Raw genomic sequence first — 6,786 nt, forward strand, 5'->3', positions numbered from 1 at the left:
ACAACTTGATTAAAAAATGGGCAAAGGTCATTATCCTACGTGAACTAACACAGGAACAGAAAACCAAATACCACATGTTATCACTTATAAGTGGAAACTAAATGATGAGAACACCTGTCTCTTATACACATCTAGATGTGTATAAGAGACAGAGAGAGAGGAAAGGAGAAGGAAGGGAAGGAGGAAGGAAGGAAGGAAGGAAGGAAGGAAGGAAGGAAGGAAGGAAGGAAGGAAGGAAGGAAGGAAGGAAGGAAGGAAATAAGGAGGAGAGAGAGGAAAGGAGAAGGAAGGGAAGGAGGAAGGAAAGGAGGAAGGAAGGAAGGAAGGAAAGAAGGAAGGAAGGAAGGAAGGAAAAAGGAAGGAAGGAGGGAAAAAGGAAGAAAAAAAGCAAAAGAGAAAATAAAAGAACAAGTGTTGGCAATGATGTGGAGAAATTGGAACCCTTGTGCACTATTGGGAATGCAGAATGATGCAGCTGCTATAAAAAAACAGTAAGGTGATTTCTCAAAAAATTAAATACAGAATCACCATATGATCCAGTCATTCCGTTTCTGGGTATATACCCCCCAAAATTAAAAGCAGGGTCTCAAACAGTTATTTGTACACCTATGTTCATAGCATCATTATTCACCATAGCCAGAAGGTGGAAGTAACCCAAGTGTCCATCAACAGAGGAATGCATAAGCAGATTGTGGTACATACATTCAATGGAATATTAGCATTAAAAATGAAGGGAATTCTGACACATGCTACAACATGAATAAACCTTAAGAACAGTATGCTAAATGAAATAAGCAAAGAGACAAATCCTGTATGATTCCACTTACATATTACGTCCAGGGTAGTCAAATTCATAGAGGCCTAAAGTAAAATGATGGTTACCAGGCTGGTGGGGAGGGGAATGGAAAGTTGTTTAATGAGCATAGAGTTTTCAGTTGGACAAGATGAAAAGAGTTCTGGAGATTGTACTGAATGCCACTAAATTGTATGCAAAAATAGTTAAGATGGTAAGTCTTATGTGTATTTTACAGTTAAAAATTCTTTAAGAAGAAAAAACTTGAAATGCCTTAAATCTTACAATTCAGATAAGATAGAAAAGTGATCAAGATGTTCCCAAATGTAGGATTTGACAATCAAAAGTTCATGACACTGTCAATAACAAGTTACAAAACTGACAGGAAATATACTAAGCTATCAGTCATTTTTTTTAAAAAAAAAAAGCAAATTTCAATCAGCATAAAGGAAAGACTGAATTATCTTTGTTCTCACTATAGAAAATCTTAACAAATTACTAATATATGAAAAAGCGATAAAAAAGTATGCACCCAAAAATGTAGAGAAAAAGCATTATAGAAGTAGTCCATTAATTAATTAAAGCATAAATGTTATTTTCTGGATTCTGTGATGCTTATGGTATTTTGTCATTTTTGTTGTGATTTCTTTTTCCCTTCTAGTTTAAATGCTCCTTTTTGTATAAAATTCCATATTCTTTTTCTTAACAAAGGCTCCTAATTGTATGAGCATAAGGCCCCTAGAACCTGGGTGTGTACCTTCTTATGCCCAACTTTCCACACAGCAATGCTCTTGGGGACACTTGAGCTTTAATCTGAATCTATTCCCAACAGAAACTGAGGCCAAAGGAACCACATGGCTGTGTCACTGCCTGTATGGTCTTGAGCTTTTGCAGTCACAAGCTGGGCCTCAGTTTCTCGATCTTAAAATGGGGAACATTTTCTTGAAAATCCCTGCTTCCCATAGGTGACAACGGGATACACAGGAACACCATGCAACCAAAAGCACCCTAGAAATTCAAAGTCAGAAAAGAAAGAATAAACCAATTTTTTTTTTTTCTTGAGACACTCTCACTGTGTTGCCCAGGCTGGAGCGCAGTGACACAATCTTGGCTCACTGCAACCACAGTCTCCCGGATTCAAGCAATTCTCATGCCTCAGCCTCCTGAATAGCTGGGGTTACAGGTACCCCCCACCACGCCCAGCTAATTTTTGTATTTTTAGTAGAGATGGGTTTCGCCATGTTGGCCAGACTGGTGGCAAACTCCTGAGCTCAAGCAATCTGCCTGCCTCGCCTCCCAAAGTGCTGGGATTATAGGCATGAGCAACCATGCCTGGTCTGAATAAACCAATTCTTATTGAAGAATTTACCTCACACATCCGAATTTTTTCAAGGTGCCTTGTCCCACTGAACTACCCATGTATGCTTGGTAGTCGGAGCTGTCATGGCAAAGGCCACAGGACAACAACTAAATATCAGGAAAACGTGAAGGGAGCCCAGGTTAACCTGGATCCATTGAACAAGAGACACCCACTTGGGATCTGTCAGACAGGGAGAACATGAGGGGGTTCTTGGGGGCTTATTGGTCTGGAGAATGGTCAGAAGAAATTTGAATCAGGAGTCATTAAGCTGATATCCCTCTCCTAGATCTTTCTCCTTGATAGGGCAAAGCAGTAGATTATAAACCCAACAGACTGTTGCAGAGCTTGAGTATAACACAAGACAATGACTCTCAGGAGATAAAAGGAAAGAGTAGAGAGAATTTCACTCATTTAAGACTGAAAGATTGGGTATGGAAATAAGAACAAAAGTTGAATCAAGAATGATTCCTAGATTTCGGGCTCAGGCAGCTGGATGAAAGGAAATGCTATTTACTGAGATAAGGAGGGCTGAGGGAGAAACAGGGCAGAAGGCACAGGGAACATCAAGTTCCTTTTCAGACAAGTTCACAAGTCGAGAAACTTGTGAGACATCCAGATACAGATGTCAAGTAGACTGTTGGTTATATAAGCCTGGAGCTCAAACAGGAGGTCCGGTTTCAAGTTATAAAAGTGAGAGTCATCAGGAAAAAAAAGGTGAAGTTAAGCCCATGAGAATAAATCAAATCATTCAGAGAGAAGGAAAAGAAGGGAAGGGGAAGAAAGGAGATTCGGGGACGTAGAGGGTAGAGGAAACTAGCTCTAGAGAACCCAAGCATTTAGAGAGCAAGTGAAAATATTTGCAAAGCAGAAGTGGCCAAAGCAGGAGGAGGAGAACCAGGAGAGAGTGTTACCTTGGAATCTAGGGGAAGAAAATGACTTTAAAAAGGAAGAAAATGGTCCTCTATGCCAAGTGCTGCTGAGATATAAATCCAAGTATTTGCCTCTGTGCTATATCAGATGACTTACGTGGACAAAGATTCACTGGTCAGGGTCAAAGGGAGTTGCCCAAGAATCAGCAGGGAAGTTGGTCAGAAAGGTTGTTCCAACCCCCACTGAAAAGGAGGCCGCTGAGCTGCCCAGAGAGTGGACACGCACTCATGCATCTATCCTCAGGTAGACAAGAGGCCAGTAAAGTTGTAGCAAAGTCAAGACAGATCTGCCCTAAAGCAGCTCTTACTATCAGTTCAGAGGGCCGGGAAACTTTGTCAGAGAATCCAACATCCATCATAAGCTGGCCTCAGGAAAAGTCCACTTGAATCACTGATTAGAGAAGTGAACAAGGATTCCCCAAACCAGGAATTTCCTATCATATTCCATTCTTGTTTCACTGTGGAGTTCAACACCAGTCATATCCCTTGGCTTTTTTTCACTTCCTCATTGTCAGTAGAAAGAGGGTTATCGCATCAAAGAGCAGCATTCTCTCAATGGCGTTTCACAGTAGGGTGCTGAACCACCTCCAGCCAGCTAGCACCAGCTTCCATCAGCTCACATCAGCTCAGAGATCTGACCATGTGCCTGTCTTCCCAACTTCATGCTCAGTGACTTCATGTTAATAGCTTAAAATTGACCATAGTGGGAGTATTTACACCATGGAAATCAGCAAACACTATGAATCAGGGCTCCCCACCTCCCAGAGAACCAGTTGTTAAATATTTCCAGCACACTACTGGATAGTGACCTGCAGAATACAGTATGTTAGGGCAAAAGAAGAAAAAAAAGTTAAGATCAAATACTTTGGGGAAACATAACTTACCGCTCTTGGAAATTCCCTGTGCACATTAGCATATTAAAAACTCAGAGAAGTCTTTCTATCAAGAAATCTATTTATCTTTTGTTTATAATAAAGAGTTTCCCAAACTTACTTGGCCACAGAACCCTCTTTTGTGCAATATCTATCTATCATCTGAAGTTCATGCTGCTTTGGACTTTTCTTTTTTAAATAAAACTAAGCTGTTAGCATTGAAATAGAGATAGAAATTGGCCATAATAGTTCTGCTGTTCATTCCCATGGCTATTTCAAGAGGTGTGCAGATGATGAATGTTTGCAGCCATTCTTGTGACTGCTAAAAGACCCTTATTATTTATGACTTGAGTTCTGGGTGGTGATTGCTGTCATTAATAATGACGGCTCAGCCCCAAGGCTGGGGAGATGGCGGATCTGGAGTCTCTCTCACTTAGCCTGACATTCCTGTGATACAGGAGTTGGGACTGTAAAGCTCAGAGCACTTAGTACCAGCACAGGGAGTGCTTGATTTCAAATTCTTCCCTCATTCAAGAGCAGGCGCTTGGGGGCCCAGGGCAGGGGTCTCACTCATGCTAACTGTGGAAACCACTGCTGGCTAATAGAGTGAATGGAGGAGTCCTGGGGACCTGGTGGAACAGAACAACTGTGTTCATTAAGAGAGCCAGGAAGCAGCAATGGAGGTCTTGTCCATCGACAACTTGGCAGGACACAAAGTATTTTACCAAAAGGAATCTCACAGCTGGAAGGAGCAGGTGCGGGCAGAGCAGAGGCTGTGCAAAACTGGAGAGAGATTAAGGCAGGAAGGAAATTGGATTTTCCCAAGTTCCAAAGGGGAGGGGTGCACTAGGAGGAGAAAGGGGGAAGAGAGAGAGAGAGGCTGAAATTGATTTAGGACTTGAAATAAATATCCTTACCCAGCAAAGGGGCTGTCGTTCTGCATTTTAACAATTTAACAGGCAAAAAGCCCCAGCATTAACTGAACCCATGCCTTCAACAGAGGGAGAGATTATCAGTTGCTGAACAGGAAAAACTAAACAGTTTTAACATCCTTCATTCCCCCAGAAGCAAGACTTGATGTCGGGAAAAAGGCTTCCTGCTGCTAACCCTCTACCTGCCCCTCTTCTCCCTGTTCTCTGGACAACAGGACAGGCTCCCAGCCCTGGCCCTGGTGGTGACCCCATCCTGCAGCTCTGGGATGATTCTCAGCAAATGGCAGGTTCCCTGAGGAGAAACAAGAAGGGCTGTACCAGAAACTCACAAACAGCAAGGCTTTCCTTCCAGAGCAGGGTAAAGTGAGAGGTGGCCACCACATCTCCAGAAAGCTATGGAGTCTGCCCCTAATCCCTGCAGGTTCAACCTGGGCCCATGTTTCCTCACCCTCTATGTCTAATTTCAGCCATTTGGAATTAGTGTTTTACTTTTCTAAGTGTGATTTTAAAAGAAAAAAAATATGAGACGTTCGACTAGATATGCTAGTGCAGTACGTTACATTTTAAAAAACCAATACAGAGTCATGAAATCTGAAAACAGAACATACATACATCCCCAGAAAGGCAGGGTGCTTCATCCATATGCTCACGGATTTACGGGCTGAGAACACACCCCTCACTTGTAATTCCTGGGAAGCTCAGGTCAACCTTTCTCTCTTAGGCATGAGTCCCTCCAGATGGAACACCACAGTGGATTCTGGAAAAGGGTTAATGTACTGGCATTCTAAGACAATGGAAATTACATTGGAAAAATTCTTGTTATTATTCATATTCAATCTTGAAACAGTGATTGACATTCTACAAAGTAATTCTCACATGCATTATTGTATTTAGTCCTCAAAATAATCCCATGAGTCAGGTGACATTATTATCCTCATTTTCCAGTTGAAGAAACTGAGGCTCAGAGAGCTTCAGGAGTGCAGGACCCAGGTCACACAGCTGGTAAGCAGATCTGTGTGACTCTAAATCTCCTGCTCCTTCCCCTACCCCTTGCCATAATCCTCTGGAAGGAGGGACCCTAGCAATGTACTCTGCAGGGCCCCAACACAGAGAACAAACGGGCAACTGTGTAATTAAAGATGGAGGAGGAGGGTCTCTTTTCCCACTGTCCCTAATGGAGACTCTTGGTGCTTACGCTCCAACAGATCACCACCATCTGCTCTATATTCTTGTCTCTCCATACACAATGTACCTTCCTCAACCCTAATGCCCAATCCCCAGGGAAGATTGCTGAATTTGCTGGGGTGGCTAGAAATGTGCAAATTGGGTAGTCCCAGTAGCCATCCCCAGCCCCTTCCTTTTCCTTTCTAACAGTCCTAGCAGAAAGCACACGGCCCCTCTGGGTTGGAAGGTAGAAGAAAAATGATAGTGAAAATTAAGGAGCATGTACCCAGCAAATAGTCGTTGAACTGATTATTCTCCAGACAAGTCCACTGAACACATCACATCAAATATCTTGTTCTCTCAGGCTTTCAGGCAATCCTTAACTCCTCATTTTTGTCTAACCCCTTTTCAGGTAAGGCCAGAAGCTGGTTCAGTACAACAAACGAAAAAAAGATACATTCAAATTCCTATGAAAAGACCATATCGAGCCTTTGCCCCTCAGATCTATCTGTGAGCTGCCTCACTCTCCCAGAATCACTTCCTGCATTTTGTTACCCCCTCAACCAAGAACCTTCAATGTTTCCTCACTAACTCTTGGATTAACTCCAAATTTTTCATCATAGTGTGTCACAATTCCATACCATTCAGGCACTAGGCATGCAGTGCATGCATGGATGGAAGGAAGGAAGGAAGGAAGGAAGGAAGGAAGGAAGGAAGGAAGGAAGGAAGGAAGGAA

Source organism: Mandrillus leucophaeus, unplaced genomic scaffold (genome assembly GCF_000951045.1).
Source record: "Mandrillus leucophaeus isolate KB7577 unplaced genomic scaffold, Mleu.le_1.0 Scaffold70, whole genome shotgun sequence".
In the NCBI taxonomy this organism is placed as follows: domain Eukaryota; kingdom Metazoa; phylum Chordata; class Mammalia; order Primates; family Cercopithecidae; genus Mandrillus; species Mandrillus leucophaeus.